The sequence below is a fragment of the Glycine max genome, chromosome 2 (genome assembly GCF_000004515.6).
Source record: "Glycine max cultivar Williams 82 chromosome 2, Glycine_max_v4.0, whole genome shotgun sequence".
Classification (NCBI taxonomy): domain Eukaryota; kingdom Viridiplantae; phylum Streptophyta; class Magnoliopsida; order Fabales; family Fabaceae; genus Glycine; species Glycine max.
In genome coordinates this window covers 32,505,413-32,525,583 of record NC_016089.4, presented here as the reverse complement: position 1 = coordinate 32,525,583, position 20,171 = coordinate 32,505,413, and the positions used below count along the sequence as shown (strand labels likewise).

Below are 20,171 nucleotides of genomic sequence, written 5' to 3'. Positions count from 1 at the left end.
TTTCTCTTCCCTATGTTATTCTTCCTTGATTGTAAAATAAAAGAGGCACAAGCACACTACTTGCACCATGAATGTGTGTGCGGCAGAATTGGCTAAGTATAGGCCAATGCTTGTAAGTAACATATATCCCAAATTTACTAGAGCAACCACGCCCATGAGCTTCTTAATCTTAAGAGCAGCCACGCCGAACTTTAGAATCAGAATTAAAAAAAAACAAGAGCACCAACTTAATTAATCATTTTTCTTCCCAGTCTCCAATGAAGAAGTTGCACATTAATCCCCCAATAGCGTACCAACTGGAGATCAATGGGGTACGTACAACTAGCTCATCCTTAAAAAATTAAGCAATTAATTGCTTTAAAAGAAGGAAACAATCTATTATCAAAACTAAAATTGACAATGTCAAACAATAGCTTTGGACTTGTGTTCAGTTCAATATATACAAGAAAAACTAAAAAAGGGATGAGCTTTGATACATGTAGAACATAATCATTAATCTTGTCACCTGCTAGAAAATGGCTAAATCCCTGTTAATATTTGTTGTTGAATTTTTTGGATATGTTGTTGAAAGATTTGATAAGATTATACTTTATACATATGGTATGACTTGTGAGGCTATGCATGCTTAAGGGTATTGTTGCCTATTTAAATTCTAATGTGCAGATCATGTTTGTCTTAGTTGACAATGCTACAACATTGTGAAGAAATTTAAGATAATATATTTGCCACCAGATTCGTTTATAAAGCGAATTGATATTGGGTTTGATGATTTAATTGCATATGCATTGCAAGGTACTGGATTCTATCAGAAAGCAACATTGGAAATTAAGAGAGCTTATGGTAATCAGACCATTATTACTAAAGAGGTTTTTGAAAAAACAAAGGAAAAATTCCAAATGTATAAGATTTGTGATTCTTTTCATCCCTGATGGCAATTGGCTATTCAGGATTATTTCCTTCATTTAAATTATTGAAACTATTGAAAGTGGATTGAATTCATTTGATTACAACAAATTATATGCTACAATTTGGTTTACATCAGATAATGACTATCCCATTGTCAATCAATTATAGTACACATCTTCACACGGGAGGATATTTAATATATTGCTTTAGTCATTTATTATGTCATTGCTTCTGATGTTGACATCAAACTTTTAGTTTCCCGCAACCAAGTTTTCAAATTTCATATGCAAAGAAGTAAAAGACCAACCATGTAGTTTTAGAATTCACTACTCATATCTATATTAACTAATAAGCACTAACAAGTAACAATAATAAATTAAGTGATTAACAAACTCTAAGTGAATTTTACTACTCCAAGTAAATTTTGGGAGGACTCTTTGTTTATAGCACATTCAATATTGTCTATATTCATTCTATTCAAGTATATGGGGTTTTGTAACATGACCTCTTGCCAAAGAACTCAAGTAACATGCCTCTCTCTGAGTATTTTGACGACTAGTCTTATGCTTAAAGTGTCATTCTTTCCTTAGCAAAGTTATTTGATTGTATTTGCACTTATGTATTTATCTACTCTTTGAGTATTTTGAATTTGTGTATTCATATCAAACCTTTATTGTTTTGAAAGCCAGAAGTGACTTAGTGCTAAACAATACTTGGGTGTTGTTAGATTCAGAAAAGTGTAAGGGTGTGTCAGTAGTTGCCTAACAAATATTGTTGTAGCTAGGAGTGGTAGGACAAATTATTTATTTGTAATCAAATTTTGATTAGTAGAATTTTTCACATGATTGTGAATGAGAATTGAACATAACTCAAATTGAGTAAACCGGTATTAATTTAAGTGTTTTTACTTCACTCTTAAGTGATTTAACTTGTATCCTGACACACTTAGACACGTAAGTTTGTATTTGGAAAACCTTTTTGTAAAAATATCTTTTTACAAAATTCGATGATAGTCTAAACTTGTTTTAAACAAAGTTTTTTTTCTTTATTAATTAGACGATATACTTGAAATTATGTTCTTGGCATATTTACTTGAGAAAATCCTATCCTTTGCGATTTTTATTTTATTTTCATTTAACGCACTATTTAATCCTCTTTCTAGTGTGATATTTGTAATTTCATAAACAAATGAGAATGTTTGTTTGTTCCTAAATATAAGAAACATAGAATTACTTTTAAATGCATTAGTTGTTAACTTTTTTCTACACCTTTATTTATGGTCAAAACTATTAATGAGATAAGTCACACTCATTGGTGAAAATGGTTATTCCTTAAAAAATGAGTAGTGTTATTAAATTGAACTACCCCTTAAAACCATTTGATTCAATGGGTATTTTTAGAATAAAATTTAAATTTATGATAACTGTTAATTAAAATTAACCAAATTAACTATTTTTATTGATGTCAAGGGATTATATATTTGTTTTTTATATATAAAAATAGAGGTAATAAATTAAAAGACAAATATCATTATGCAAAAATACAAAGGACTGAAATTAAATATTGGAGACTCCTCTAAGTTGTAAGTTGTAACCTACAATACTTAAAGTTATGTTCGGATCAATGTTTTCAAAACCACACAGGTGATTGAATCGGTAAAGATATCGGTTCAAGGTTCAATAGTTTAATTATAGTTAAACCAATTTTATAATTTTTAATATTATATAATATTTTAAGTAATAAGATAATATATAATTAAAAAATTAGGATCTAAAAACAATTATAAATTAGTACAAATGATTAAATTTTATGTTTTATAAGATAAAAACTAATAATAGTGAGAAAATAGTTTATAATTATGTGAAATATTTAAGAATGTATTTTTATTTATCTTTAAAATATTTTAAAATAAATAAAATTAAAAAAAACTAAATAAATACTAATTTAAAAAGACCAATTCAATCCCTGGCTTTGACCAGTTTTATACCAATCAATTTTAAAATGTCCTGATTTTTTAAGTCTCTAGATCGGTTACCTAACCGATTTGGTTGAACCGGGTTCCATCCAGTTTTAAAATCCATGGTTTGAATTCTCGGTAGTACTGTCCGTTTGAGCCCAAACTCGATTAGGAGAAAGCATATCTTTCTTGCTTCAGCCTGCCTGGAATGACATGCGGCAGCAAATCTAGCATCATTTTCCAATCACACTTATTAGGTAGCATGACCTTGTGTAGCGTACACATCTTTTCACTTCAGTGTACCCTATAATCCATGATAAAATTAAAATAAAAAAGAGTTGATTTTTCTTGAAATACGTACACGCATGCATGGATGATCTAGGAGCTAAGCATAGCCACAACCGAAAAAGATTCAAGTGGGGCCAAAACCCAAGTCTCGCCAAGGCACAGCACATGATACACAAGTAACACAACTTAACGGTCACGACCGAACACCAACACCGATCTTTGAGTTATTCTATTTCTCTCTAGTGTTCTCCTTTTAATACTGAGTTGCAAAAATTTTAAGAAAGGGAAAATGAAGAATCTTCGTCAGAATTTGGAGGTTAGAGCCACGATTCCCGTTAAACTAGGGAAAAAATCGACTTGGGAAGTTTTGTTTCCTCGTAGGTTGTGGTTACCGATGTGGACGTTTGATCAGAGGAAGGAGGGGAAGTTGAAGTTGAAGGTGGAGTGAGGTACTACTGGGAAAGAGGGGTGGGTTGAATCTCCGGGGAAAAGCGCGTTTGGGTTTGGCGTTTCGGCCGCGGTTTGTTCTCTGTGTTCTGCCACTCGCCCGCGGCGCTAGCGGAGTCCCTCACCGTTGCTTTTCCCGTTTCTCGGGCACCTGAGGTCATTCTTTCTATCTCTCTCTTCATTAGCTATTTTGGAAAGAAAAAAATATGATCATTATTCATTAAATGTTCATATGATGATTAGAGAATTAAATCGTAGAAAAATATTGTTAATGTATTCTTCTATGATTTTTAATGTATTTCATAATGTTTTGATATATTTGGTTAGAAAGATCAAAATAAATCATTTTATTTTACCTTTGTTTTTATTTTAAATATTTATATAATGTGATCAAAATAAACTATTTTTATCATATTGAAATTCCAAGTTTTACATTGGTGTCATCTTTTTATATTTAGATTTTTTGTTTTTTTAATGCATTTGCTTGCATTGAAATCGAATTGGTTGTGTTTTTGCTTTCGTGGAAAGCATGGTCTAGTTTTTTGAATAAACTATTTTTTTTTAAATATAAAAAATAGGATATTTTTGTAATTATTAATGAAAATAAAAAAAAAAATTTAAGCAATTTAAGCTTTTGGTCTCTTTAAGTAGGAATCAGATTATTACTAGGTAAAATTAGTAAACAACTCATGCTAAGTAGCTAGCAAGTAGCAACTCCCCCTTCTTATTTGCTTTTAGGATAACTCGCTCTTTTTCTTTCCTTGGGTGTAACTTAAACTAATTTGTGCTTAATTATTGGTAGTTGGTTAGACTTTATGAATTTCAAACATAAATATTATGTTCAGATTCAACAACTAGTAAATCTTCTACAATTCATCATGTTGCTCATATTCTCAGGACCAAAGTAACTCCCTAGCTTGACACTTGTTACAAATAAGCAAAGTCAACAAAAGGAACTGGAACTGTTATCTTAAAATTTCTCCCACGGAATGAGATTGATACACTCACATCATAAAATTTGTGCTTTGTTAAAAAAATTGATACTGCTGCATCAAATTGAATCCGGAGACTTAGTTGCATAATTTGAAAACCAGAGGATATTACTGTAATTGGGACTAACAGATCAAAATGCTACCGCAGTGAAACTAAGACTACAGAAAGTGTAATTAAGTCTTCTATGTTTCAGTAGCTGGTTTTAATTTATTAGAGTCTATATTTTAGTATGTATAAAAGAAAGAGTCTATATTTTAGTTCATTGATTCCCTTATCACACAAATATATCACTTCTGTTCTCAGTTTCTAAATGAAAAGCCTTCGACATTTTGCTTGGTAATTTGAAGGGAATTGCATTTCAACGCTATTTTTGTTGAAAATTTGGTAACATGCTCCTTCTTCCCCTTGAATTTTGCTTGCACCTAAGCCGTCATGGAGAACAAATTTGAATGTCCATAAAGAAAAATAGTAATGAGCTTTAAGCAAACTAACTGATAATTCTTGAGTTTTTGTTCATATTTAACATGAACAGTGCTGAGTGGAAAAGGGTTTGTTTACTAGGTAAATGCAGTTCAAAGAATATTAAGGAAACAATGGCTAAGAAAATTACTAACAGAGAAAGGAAGGAAAAGGGAAGAGAGAGAGAATATTTTTCTGTTAGATTGTTTCCCTTTTCCATAGCACTCACGAAAAGGTTATAACAACCTTGATACAAGAATTCCTACTAATCGGGATTTGAAGACAAGTGTCACTCTTACAATATTGTAAAATAAACATAAACATAATTTCCTAAATTACTTTTATTTCTGACTCTTACTCCTCCCATATGGGTCATATGGGTCAGATGTAGTCTTTAAATAAAGAGACCTTTTTGAGTTGTGCTTGGGCCTATCTACCTGTTCTGGTGGTCGATTTTGTTTGACTGGACTGTTTTGCTCTGTATCACTCTTGTGGAAGCATGGGGTTTAATTTGAGAAACATTTGTCGATCCTAAATTTAATCATCAAGGTATTTCTGCATTCTGAACTCTTTTTTGATGATTAGTTCCACCATAAATGTTTGCATGAATAATAAGATATATATTAATATTGCTTGGATCAATACTATTTTATGTAGATTGGGATCTGAAGTTGCAGCAAACCATGGTGGAAATGTTTCCCCTGAACTCAGCTGATGCAACATACACAAAACTCCGTGGAATGCTTTCTACCCTTGGAGATCCTTTCACTCGAATTATCAGCCCAAAGGTCTTAGTCTTACTAGTTACTACTAGCATTTCCTTTTTCAGGATTCTTAATCTTACTTTCTTGTTCAATAGAAAAAGTAGCAACTATAAAGATGATCATAGATCCACTATATATTATGTTGCCTGTTCTAGCATGTTGCTTCCATATGAAATAGACTATTCAAATAACACCATTCTTAGATTAACAATTCTGTTTTAAAGTCATATTTTGTGGTCAGAGTTTAACAGTGGTTCCTACTTACAGGAATACCAAGGGTTTAGAATTGGAAGTGATGGGAACGTACAAGGAGTGGGCCTGTTCATAAATGTTGAACCAAGAACAGGACATTTAACGTTTATGCTAATTTTCTGATGTCATTTAATTATGCTATGCTATTGACCCCTGCCCCCATTTAATAGTTAATTTCATTTTTTCCCAGTCAAAATTATTTTCAGCAGCAACAATTAGATATCAGTCATGGAACCGTGCATGTGTAATGATCATGTATTTATATTTTTCTTCTTATTTATTAAGCTATTTAGATCTACCTTTCTGTAGTTTATCATTGGCTTTGTTGATGGTTAATTTCTGTCGAAGAACCTGCCTGGTCTCCTTTGGTGGGATTCTCCCTTTTCAACTACGATTTTTTCTATCCACAAGACTCCAACTTGAGACTATGCTTAAGGAGACCAAAGCCAGTACCATGTGGACCAATGACATGTTGCATGCTTAATACTGCATATTTTGAATTGGTTTAGAAAAGTGTCATAGAAAATACCCAATCCTGGTTTGGGGCATAATATAATTTCACCCTGTGTCTCTTCCTTAAGCCCTCTAAACAATTTTCTGTTTCCAGCTTGTTTCAGTCAATTATTATTAGGAAATAATTTTTTTATTTCTGAAGTGAAACAAGTGTGATTTTCTTTTTTTGAAAATAATTGGATTCTACAGGTGAGAGGCTTGATGGCATTGATAGTGAAACTGCTGCACAAAGGCTTCGGGGGAATGCTGGAACAACTGTTACAGTAAAGGTTCGTTGTAAATTGTAATATTATCATACTTCCAATCTTAACATAATCATTATTTGAACTATTGAGCTATGCCTCAGATAAGTTTTTTTGGATTACCACAGAAACATTGGATGTCTCTTACTGGATAAAGTTCAATTTTCAACCTTCATTCATTCAAAAAATGGACACTAGTGTATGATAGAGTGTTTTTGAAATAGTTTAACTATTTCATGCATTACAAGCTTTCTAGAAACTAATTTAAAAAGTTTTCTTCTGCAGGTCAAAGACTCGGGAACAAGCTCTTGGATCCGAGAGGTAATCTTGACATTTTAGTGATTATCATTCTTGAAATGTTAACTCATTTCTTCTATTTTAGTTTATGTTCTTATGTTATACATAAGCACTTAACATTCAACTTACAAACACCCTCACTTAAATTTGAAATTAAACAAGCATATTATTGCTGATCTAATATACTTGAAAGGTCAAACTTCCTAGGGAGTATATCAAGCTCTCTCTCCAATATAAAGTGTCATTATCCCTCGTAGATCCCCAGATGGTCATCTCACAAAAACAGGCTATGTGAAATTGTCGGCCTTCCCTCAGGTCAGCAAAGAATAAGCTATCAAATAAAATTGCAATTCTGTATCTATTATGTATTTGGTAACAGCTTTTGTCGTAAAAGATATCCGCTATTTTTGAGCTTTCAAAAGATTTATTGGGAAAAACTGACTGAAAAAATAATTAGTTGTGCAAACACTGAACCAAACTCGCATAGTTGAAAGTGAAAATATCTAAACCAAATACCATTTTGTTCTCCATAATACATAAACTCTTCTTGTTCCATATTGACAGACGGCTGCTGAAGACTTGAGGAACGCCATTCAGGAATTGGAAAATCAAGGAGTACACTCATAAATATTAGATCTACGGAACAATCCTGTAATTTACTTATTTGATGGAAACTTCCAGTTTCATGCAGTGTTATTACCTTGTCTTTGAAATAAAGTGACTTAAAAGTTGTGATACCCTTTACCCCAACATATATATATATAAATAAATAAATAAAATAAAAGATCAAATTTAATTAAAAGTTTTTAAAATATATTTAAATACAAGTCTTTCAAAAAAGTAAAAGGCTCTCATTCACTTTTCTAACACCATAATAAAACTTGTTCAAATAATTAATATATTATTTCGGCTCAAAACAAGGTTGTCTAAGACCTCATAATTAATATAGCAACTTATATCCTAATATCACATCCTATTAGATCATTGTGTCTCAACGTCCTTCAGCACAAGGTTCCTTAAAGCAATTCACCTAATCATCTGCTCTCCCGAACACAAAGTTCAAGATCATCACAGGATTCAAACACAACAACAGAGATAGTGAGTTATCACATTCCTAACTAATAGAGAAAAATAAGACAACATATAAGTATAAATATTATATAACAAAATACAATTTACTTGAGCATAACTCACATTATTTCACCACACGTCTCATTCGTTTTCACAACATTCGCATACTCAATAGTCAAAACACAATATCATTAAATCAATCAATATAGAACAATACACAAGCATTATACAACAGATACACTAAGATTCAATCCTATGTGCAATGTGGTACCATGTCAGTGAAAAATCTCGTCGGGTGCTTAGGAATACATGACAAGACAAACCACACACTAGCAAGTTCAAGTCACTCTTACTAGGTAATATCATAGGGAGACCAGTCAGGGTCACTGTTTTGCGAAAATGCTCCAACCATGTGGGATCGGCACAGGCTTAAAGGAGCACTCAAACCGAGTGACCCCCAAGGCCTACACTCCGAAGAGTCCATCAGGGCCTCTCTCTCCTGATTCAGGTCCAACCTAGAAAACATTTTAGCACACAGACTCTATCTATGAACTGTACAAAATACACGACTCTCAATTGTTTTCAAATATTTTTAACTCGTCGCCCTTTAAGGGTCTTAGTATTAACTCGTCGTCCTTAAAAGGTTTTAGCATTAACTTGTCGCCCTTAAAGGGTCTTATAGTAGTGTGATTGTACAATCCACAGTTTACAACTCAATGCACACAACATCTTAATCATGTGCATACTCAATTTATAACATACACTCGATTTCAATCACAATGTTATAATCTCAAAATAACATGTTATCACACCTCATGAATCATACACACTTTACCTATGAACTATGCAATACACATAACTACTCAATTATTTTCAAAATCATTTTAACTCGTCGCGCTTGTGATTAAACTCGTCGAGTTCCCACAATGGATCTCATCACAATACTCGTCGCGCAAAACTCGTCGCCCTTAAAGGGTCTTACAGTTGTGTGATTGCACAATTCATAGCTCATAACACAATACACATCTCAATATACATGTATTCCATCATTCATCACATGTTCAATTCACCACATACTCACAATTTGAATCATCGTTTCATATCCTCAATATAACAATTTATACAAAAGACTACCTCAACCTAGGGAGTAAAACCCCTCAAATAATATTACATAATTATATCAAAATCATAGGTCAAAATATACAAATATCAAGAGCACAACTTATCAAATAATTCTCATTAGAACATCAATATTTTGTTTATAATCATAAAGGAAAAATTGCAATTTAATAAGCATCCCAAAATAAAATCCTAATTTAATCCTCTAAGGATCCCTACACATGTTCTCACTAACCACCAATTGTGAATAACTCATCTCTTACCTCTAAGTGGGCTCACGTGTCTTTTGACAGCGATAGCGGCATCAATAGCAATTTTCTGAGATTCCTCAATTTTTTTCTCTGATTGCTCTGATAGGGTTCTCAAACGTTAGAGAGAAGGAGAAGGTATTAAAGCCTCCATTTGTACTGTCTTCGTGTGATTCTGTTATATCCCTCCATGAATATTATCTCACAAATCCCAATGGTGAAGGTGTGCGAACATGACTCTCGAATAACATATCAAAATTTCACTATAATCCAACGGTTAACGAGTCTGGGATCGTAGTTTTACCGAAATAGTTTTAGATTTCTGCGGGAAAGGAAAAAACTACAATGCAAAGGGTATTTCTCTTAGCTCTGAAATTATTTCAAAATTCTCAACGGTGAGAATTCTCGGAATTGAGCTGCAAACCTAGTGCTTAATTTTCATAACAATCCAACGGTGAATGAGTCCGAGATTATCATTTTTTTGAGACATGTTTGGTGGTCTGCGGGAAAAAATGATGATTTTGAGAAGGGAAGGAGAAAAACGAAAATGAGGGAAAGAAGAGGCACTGTCAGTGTGAAAATTTCTGAGACAGGTTTACTCTATTTATTTATTCATTATTTTATAAAAACAAACTCTATTTTATTTTCTATCAAACAAATAAATAAAATACCTTTTTTATTTTTTCTCAAACCATCATTTTAATTAATAATTATATCTACTTATTTATTTATTTATAAAATCTCATCATTTTCTAAAATTTTATTTACGAAAAATGGAATGTTACAAAAGTTCCCTTTTCTTGTAATTTTGTTGCATGGTGGTTTGGTAAAAGTTGGCCTTGATGTTACACAAATGTGGTTATATGGGAATAAGACTCTAGTGAACACAATTGATAAAGATGGGAACATGTTACCCATTAATATGGTTGATGGACATGCTATAACACATGATCCACTTGTGGTGATTGTGAGTACTAACTGTAGTTGCTTAGTAAAATTGTCTCTACCTTTTAACTCTACAATCTTTGAGAATGCCACAATAATAGTAATTTCAGTAATAGATGTTGCATTTCATATAAATATAAAGTAGTTATTCTTCATAGTGTATTGTATCATACTAATTTATATTTCCAAGTATCTTTGTGTTATGCAAAACAAACTTTATTCAGTTGTTTTTGTTTAGGTCTGCCCCAATGTTTAGGTCTGCCCCAACAATCACAGAGCTAACCTAACATGTAGCCAAGTGACATCCAATTGCATTCCTTTAATGCAATTCCTATATGTTTCTCTGGACCATGCTTCAGTGTTAGCATGGTTCATAATCAACAACTCATCTTCATTCCCTGAATCTTTACCATTCACCTATGCAGCTACATGCAACTACTATGCTTTGTTTCTAAACATAGGCCTAATATATCTTTGTTTTTCATGAGCATTAAAATTACCTTTGCTGACATTACTAGTTTAATGAACTGAAATTATTGTATCCATTTAACAAGTCAATGAGGGAGGTGCAAGTGCCAGTGAGATTTTAGCTGGGGCATTACATGATAACGGTCTAGCTATTCTTGTGGGGCACAAAACATTTGGTAAAGGAAAGATTCAGGTACCATTATTCTTTTATTCTTTTTTTTTATGTAATGATCATACTAGGATGTCTTAAGTATTCAAATCTCGTTACTAAACAAGATTTCCACATAGCATAGCATGAAACAAGAGGAACTTGTTTTATGAGGTGGATAAATTATCCCAAATCTCCATAAGTTTTTCACTTGTAAAGGCATGTACCATGCATATTGTTGGATAAGTGGCATCAATAACTTAAGAGGGGGTGAATTAAGTTTTAAAATTTCTCACTAACAAACTTTTAACCCCCTTCTAAATGATAGGCTCAGAATGCAGAAGAAGAAACAATAATCAATTTAATAATGTTCTTTAAACGTGCAAGAAAAATTTATTGCAATAACATAAATGAGATAAGGGAAGAGAGAAATGCAAACTTGATTTATACTGGTTCGGCTAATTCTCGTGCCTACATCTAGTCCTCAAGCAACCCACTTGAGATTTTTCACCATCTTTGTAAAAATCCTTTTTACAACTTTTAAACACCCAAGGAATCTCTTTCTCTTGTGTTCAGGAAACTCACAATTCAAGAGATAACCAATCTCTTGATTACAATTAACTTTCTGAGAAGAATAGAAAGATTTCTCTCATTCAGAGTGGATAATACAATTTAAAGTTCTTGGATGAACTCTCAATAGATTAGCAAGTGTTTGCCCAAGAGTTGTTGAGAGAGCATTTGACAATAAAGTTCTCTTAGAATATTTCTCTCTTGCTTTTTGAAGTCAGACACACATATATATAGGCCCTTCGTGCCTTTTCAAAATGGTTTGAAGAGATGTGTCTTTTCAAAAAGTTTTTTCTGAAATTTTTCACTGGTAATTGATTACAGGTTTCTGGTAATCGATTACACAGTTATATTTTGATGGGTCGTGACTTTTGAATTTGAATTTTAAGAGTTTTGATGCTGGTAATTGATTACAAACATCTAGTAATCAATTATAGGTTCAAAATTCAAATTCAAAATCCTTTTTAACAACTATTTTTCGAAATTATCTTCTGGTAACCAGAGCCTTGGATGTCTTAGAAACACTTTATTTTGTGACAAGGCTTGATCTTTAGTTAATCTTGAAGCAAGGAAGACTTTGTTTGTTGAAGCAATCTTGTTTGATTCTTCTTTGACATCATCAAAATCATGTATTCATACATTCACATTCTTCCCCTTTTTGATGATGACAATCATTATCAAATGAATTCTTTTCGACATCATCAAAACCTGCATGATTCACATTCTCCCCCTTTTTGATGATGACATTCATTATCAAGCAAATTCTTTTTGGCATCACCAAAATCTGCATGATTTACATTCTTTCCCTTTTTGATGATAACAACCATCTGGAGGTTAGGAGTAACAAAAAAATATCTATTTGTATATAGTTTACTCCCCCTTGATTTTGCAATGATTGTTTATATGAGACAGTTGAAGATTTCATATATTAAAAGTTGTCTCATAAAGAATAGATAATTTTTCTTACTATCTTATTTTTTATCTATCTCTCCTTCTTTGTCAACATAAAAAATAAATCATGAGCAGAGAGGAAAAAACCATTCAGCAATTTGTAATGAATTAAAAGAGTAAAGAATGTCGTACTGTATAAGTATCATTTCATGGCCTAAAAGAAAATGTTACAACTTGTTGCAATGTATGAGAGTCAAGTGATATCAAAAGGCCTTAAAACTAACTATTTTACACTCACAAAAATACATATTTAGTACAAATAATCAAAATATATAATAAAAAAATCATCAAAAGTTATCAATAATCAACATAACTCTCAAAGACAATCATCAAGGACAATCAAAACTCAATAAAAAAACAATCATCAAAGACAATCAAAACTCAATCAAGAGCAATCATAAAAAATAATCATAAAAAACAATCAACATAACTCTCAAACACAATCATCAAAGACAATCAAAACTCAAGCAGAAAACAATCATCAAAACTCAATCAAAAGTTAACAATCATAGGCAAAATAATAAAAAAATAGACAAACATTAAAATCATCTTGTTAGATAAATGGCCTTTATCACATAATTGATGAATACTTAATAAACTATGCTTAAGATCATCAATAGGTAAAGCATTTTCTATGGAGGTAGAGGAATTCGTACCTATTTTTCCAATTCCAACAATTTTACCTTAGTTTGTTGTCTCCATATATCACATGTTCACTATTTTTGGGAGAGATATGAATAAACTCTGATGCATCTCTCACCATGTGTTTAGAGCAATCGCTATCAATGTATCAATTTTGTTCTTCTCCGCTTTCATAATCTTTCACCATGAGACCCAGATTTATGATTTTATTTTCTGAATCACTTGGAGAATTTATGTCATTATCTTCCCAAATGATGTATCCTTTCTTTTCTTTGAAATTCCTCTTGTCGGATTTTTTCATTCTTCTTTTAAGGACAGGACAATCAAATATCAAGTGCCCAGGTTGATCGCATTCATAGCATTTTGGGGCTAAGGAGGAATCTTCTCCTTTCTTCTTTGGATTGATGTTTGATTTTCTTTGATTTCTTTTGTTTCTCAAAAACTTGTTGAATCTCTTCACAAAAAATCTAAAATCATCTTCTTATTCTTCTCTAGGTTTATCTAAAGTTGCATTTCCCACTACCATTGTAGGAATGAAAGGACCGATTTCAATGGCTTTCCATATATTTAAATCTATTGTTTCTATAAAGATCTGCATACGAGTTTTTCAATAGTGATAACCCTCACCATTGAAAACAAGATGCCTATTAATAGAATTTCCCTTAGGAAATGAAAAGTTAAATGAGGCCATAATTATTCTTGAAATTTTTAAACTTTAGACAAGAATCCTGCTCTGATACCACTTGTTGGGCTTGTTGATCAAGTGGTCTTTGTTTGTTGAAGCAACCTTGTATTAATCTTGAAGCAATATTTATCATTTGAAGCAACCTTGTTTGATTCTTCTTTGGCATCATCAAAATCATGTATTCATACATGCTTTTGAAACAATGAGTAGTCAAAAACAATATTGATGGTTCTCTAAAAGGTGCCACTTGCCATAGTAATTGTTTTTCGAACAAAAACATAAATGCAGTTTTTTAAGTGTTGTTGGTGTTGTTTTCCAATCAAAATTGGAATTTCATCTCAATAATCTTGTAATAAAGATTTGCATTAAAGGTCAACATAAATTTTCAATATAAAACTTCAATTCTAATTAGAAAACAACACTAATAGTACTCAAGAAACTATATCTAAGTTTTGTGTTTGTTTTTCCATCAAAATCAATTTCAAAGTACATTGAGCTATTTTTGTCATGTCTTGGCCAATGTTGGTATGCATCATTCTAATTTCAATGTCACTCAGCTTCATGATGGGTCAACACTCTTTGTTACATGGCAAAATATCTATCGCCGATCCTTCATGACATAGATCAGGTTGGGATAACACCAGATGTGTAGTGCACAACAACAATGCTCAATTCAGCTAAGGAGATTTCAAGTTTAACCAAAGACAAGGCCTTAGTCTCTTCTCTGGAAGCAGATTCATGCATAATGGTAGCAGAACATGAGTTGGATTTGCAGGAGTCTAAGAGGATCATGGTTATCAAACTCTCAAGTTAACTCATTAACTCTTATGAGTTTACGAGTCCACTTATACTCTGTGAGTTAACTTGTGTGTAAATTCTCTTTTTTTAGTAAACTTTGGGTAGACTCGATAAACTCTAAGTAAACTTAGTAAACTCTCAAGTTTACTACTGAGTTAACGAGTCAGCAGTTAGCAAGTTAAAAAAATTAGACCGTAAGTCATTTTGGATTGTTTTCTGTTTGTTTAGTGTTCAACATACCTTTATTTAATGTGTTGTTCTCGAATCGAAAAATTTCCACCTCTAATAACATCAAACCCTTGATGGAAATGCTCTACTACCACTATAACATCTGCAAGTTATTATCTAGTAGTGAATAGTGATGCATTACTAGATTTGGTTATTTAAATATTGTGAAATTTATGATTTACTATTTTATTTAATTACATTATTAAAATATTTAATTGATATGTTATTTATAGATATTTTGTTGTTATTTTTATATGAAGTGAAGTCTTATAAGTCTACGAGTTGAATCCATAAGTTGAGTATATGGAACTCTCATAAATCTACATAAATTCTTGAATTTGACAACTTTGTCAGCCAATTCATTAATTTGTACAATGTTACATTGGGATCACTTAGGTATATAACATAGAGAAACAAATTGTATATATAATTCTATAGAATAATAGAAAATTTACATCCTAGTTGAAGCATAACTAGCATGTATCTCACTTCAGGGGTTTATAAATTTGCCAAATATTTAAAAATATGAAATTTTAATAAATATTTAAAGAAGATTTATTTTATTGATGATAAAAAATAATTGAAATATAAATATTTAAAATTTTCAATTTTGAATGATTAAAATCCAGTTTAATTAGTAGAATATTATTTTAATGATGATTTCTAAAACATGTTATTAATGTATTGTTAATTGAATAGAATTAAGTATTATTCAAAACAATTAAGGAAATTAAAAAACCATTTGATTGGACAACTAAGTAAAGAGAAAAATAAAATGAATTAGTGTTGAAACTCATAATATATGTCACAAATTAAGTGAAAATATAATACGTGACTACATAATTTTTAAGATTGAAGATCCAAATTTATACAATTGGGTTTGATTACTAATTGGGTTATTATACTTTAAATGTCATACTTTTGGATAAAGTTGAACTATTCTTCAAAGAAGCATGCTTTTCGAAGAATTTGATAAATTGAGACAATAAAACTCATCACTTACAAGGATATTAAAAGGTATATCTTTTTTTTTATGAGGAAGAATCAAAGATAACCATTGGTAATTTTATAATATTTATGCATTGTACTTAAACAATTGAACTAAACTTCTTCAATAATTAAAATGTATGTATGTATGAAATATTAAAAAGTATATAAATTTAAAATATTTAAAAAAAGAGTTTCGAAAAATGAAAAAATATTTTAATTAATAGAATATTTTTTTAGTAATGATTTGTCAATATTTTATTATACTTAATGTAGATTGAATAAATTTAAGTATTGTTCAAAACAATTAAGAAAACTCAAAGTGTCATTTGACTGGATAACTAATTAAAGAAGAAAAAAATTGAATTAGGATTGAAAAACATGTGATTGTGCAGTTTTTAAGAATAAAGACTCAAATTTATAATAGGAATTGTTTACTTATCCAGCTATACTTTAAATGTCATATTTTTGAACAAAGTTGGACTATTCTTCATACTACAAGAAAGTCAGTCACTTTCGAAGAATATGATTTGATAAAGTGAAACAGCAAAACTCATCAATTACAAGGAACTTAACAATTACATTAATATATCAGCTCACACCAATAATAGCTGAGTAGAAATTTTACATACTTGTAACTGTAGCTCATCATAAAGCTAATCTTACAAAATGCCAAAAAATACAGTATCACCATTTTCAACAAGCAAACACGCAGTATATATAAACATATCAATTTTAACTCATATAGTAAGATTGCCCCCAGAAAGTGACAATTAATTTCAAACCCAAATGCTTCCAATTCACTGCAACATGAATGCCACTAGAGATGCCAACACAGAGGAACACATGATCACCTTAGAAACAGGCAAAGCAAACCCAGTTCCAGCCTCCAATTGCCCTGTTGGAGCAATCTCTGAATCCTGTGCCACAATGTTGGTCACACAAAACAAGCCCACAAACATCACAGCCATCAAAATTTCAGCAGTGAATCTACCAAAAGGTGCCATTTCCACAGATTATAATATCTTAATGTTACTAAAGAAATTGCCAAATAGAATTAAGAGACTATTATTGGTTGGGGACTGAATTGTTCAAAGGTAGAGCCAAAGGTTGAACTTTATATAGGACATAGGAAAACATGTTACATCATAAGGTCATGACTTTTAAGTTGGTAAAACGTTGCATTAAACATTAACCATTTTGAATGTTACTATCCCTTTTTGGTTAAGGCTTTTGAAGACCCCACAAGACAAATCAAAGCTAGTTGGGGAAGGGTGGCATAGCATCCTCAAAGAGACCCTTACGTCACAGCTATGTAGGAACAATCAGGGAACTACCACTTGTGGTACACCCTACACTTAGAGTTTCCCACATGGCTTGGATAATTGGCACGTTTGGATTCATAGAACATTTTTGTGTTGTTGGTTACTTTGAAGGGAAAAAAAGAGTAAAATGGAATGTGAAAGGGATTACTAGGCAGGCTATCTTTTCTCAGTTCATTGCAATCGGTGGGAACTCTCTTTCAAACTAGCTGAAGCACCCTTGACATAGCAACGGTTATTATATGTTTTAGAAAAGACTAGTCTATGATTTGCATATAGATATCCCTTTTGTTTTGTAGAGAGATGAATCTAGAACTTCAGTTTCATTTGGCAATTCAGAACTAATAAACGAACAATTAGATTTTTTTTCTTCATAATTATGTTTTTAAATCCTTGAAATTTGGGGTAAATTGGATTTTGGCCCCCAAAATTAGAAAAAGAAAATTCGTAGGTGACGTTTCGATTTAAATATTTTTTTTTTTACTTTTAAAGAAAACAAAATATAAGAGTAAAAGTGGGTTTGTTTAAGATTTATAAAATATTTTATCTAAAAATATTTTCAAAAACAGACCCAGAACTGAAAACAACGAATCAAGATTTTCAGCCTTTTCTGAATAAGTGAAAACGTGGTGAAAACGTGATGATATTTTAGGAAACTTTTTTCTCTATACATATTTTTTAAATCTTAAAAACTTAAAAATAAAAAATTATTTTCAAAAAATAAAAATTATTTTAAAAAAATAACAATAAACTCTCAAACCAAACGTCACCTTAGTTTCTTAGATTTTAAAAGGTAGACTTTTAATTTCGTGGTGTTATCGAAAATAATGACATGGTGTTCAAAAATGAATTAGTGACAAATGCTAACAGTATCATGTAGTAATTTTTTCACCACTTAAGGTCATCAGACTTCAATGACTAAAAATATATATTTTTTTAAAAATTTAATAAATTAATTTTTTTTTCAATCTAACGTAACAAAACAAACTTACCCCTAAATATTATGCCTAAAAACTTATTTAAGCTATTTTTTTTTCATTATTTGTTTTGTTGACTGTGAGTTATAAATGTAGCTATCCAGAAATGTAACATGAAATATAAAAGATGACAATATTTAATTTGGACCATGTTGAAATTTTGGTCAGAATCAATCGTAAATCCACTTGAAGTTGGTCAGGTGCCAAGTAAATTCAACTGCTTGTTGCGGAAAATTTGTCTTGCAAATTGCATAGACAAAAAGAGTAATCAAACACAGACAACATTTTGAATTATTTTTTTACCCCCTCTTCTGTTACGATTTGGAGTTATATATCAATTCTGCCTTTTTGTTTTATATAACCGATCCATGAACTAGTAATGTGACAGCCATGAGAAATCAATCATTCACTTGTAAATGGCTTTTCTTATTTCTGACGAGGACTTCATTCAAAGTATGTGACATTTTAACAGTGTTAGCTTAACACCATGCAAGGGAAAGCGTATGAAAAAATAAAAATAAAAAACATGTGCAAAGGGAAATATAAAAACATATATAACAAAAGGTTTATTAAATATGATTCTCATATTCAGAAGATTTTATAAAGTTAAGAAGAAAAATTATTATAACATTTTACTCTTAACAATATTATCATAAGGTTTATAAGCCCCGTAATAGCTAGTAGTTGTAAAAAATAAACTACGACTATTTTATAAAATTACGTATTGTTTTGTAATTTATCATTAAATTAATATCATTGCAGTTACTGCTTACTTGAGATGTTAGAAATATAAATGAATATTAAAACAAAAACAAAGAAAAATAACTTTGTTATTTTAATTTATTTAATTTTAAATCAATATAAAAGAAAATAGAACAAATATCTTCAACAACCACAAAAACTATATTTATAGATTTGGCATCTAATTGAATTATAAAAATCGGAAATCTCCTTTATGAATTCTAGCAAACCCATTTACGGTATTCCAATTTTAATTGATCCTTAATTTTTAGTCACGTTTGACTCCTTAAGCTCGTGAACTAACTAACTTTACATCCTTAATTCAGTCCATTCACGTTTGATCAATCTCAAAGACACTATTTAAGTTTTTTAATTTTAAAAAACAACTAATAAGCATGTCAAGTAAATATTAAAAGTTAAATTTTATCAATATAACTATTGATTTTTGTGAGATTATCTTAATAGCTAGTGTACCTTAATGCGACTCAAATCTTTGTTATTGAAGTTATGATATTGGCCACTTCTCTCACTTTACCAAGGAAGGCCAAATCTTCTCTATTTGCTTTTCCATTTCTATCCTCTTCGAACTCAATCCTCCACAAAGGTATCATGATTAATTACTATTAATCACACTTTAATCATCACACAAATTGCATTGTTTGCTTACATAAGTCAGTATATATCTACATTATCTTTATGCAACACAGTCTAGGTATTAGTTAAATTGATATTTAAAATTCAATCACAAAATAACAATAAATTCACTTGATTAAGATTTTTTAATTTTCTCATGATTTGACTTAATTAATTTTAAAGATAAGTTATTAGTAAATACAAATAAAGTACAGGCTGTTACAAGATCTTCGTGAGACTGTTGTTAGAGTGAGTGGATATATATAGGTTTGGAGGTACAATGGTGGTTGCAAGCTAGGTGAGTCAATGAAGGTTCAAATGGTGGTTTATTAAAAAAGAAAAAATGAAAAATGATGAGAATAAGTAACAAAGACTCCTCTGAGTACTGCTACAATTCCTAGACTTAAAATGGCTAACACCCTATACGTGTAAACACTAGCATTGTTCCTTTCTCTAATAATCTATGTTTCTTTCAACAATAACACACAAAAAAAAGGCATAAACAATGAACAAAACATGCATC

General features: G+C 30.9%; 1 pseudogene; it reads left to right on the top strand.

Moving 5' to 3' along the window:
* The first annotated feature begins 3,025 nt into the window (after window positions 1-3,025).
* LOC100798265 (carboxyl-terminal-processing peptidase 3, chloroplastic-like) lies at window positions 3,026-14,790 on the top strand (annotated as a pseudogene).
* The last annotated feature ends 5,381 nt before the right edge of the window (window positions 14,791-20,171 follow it).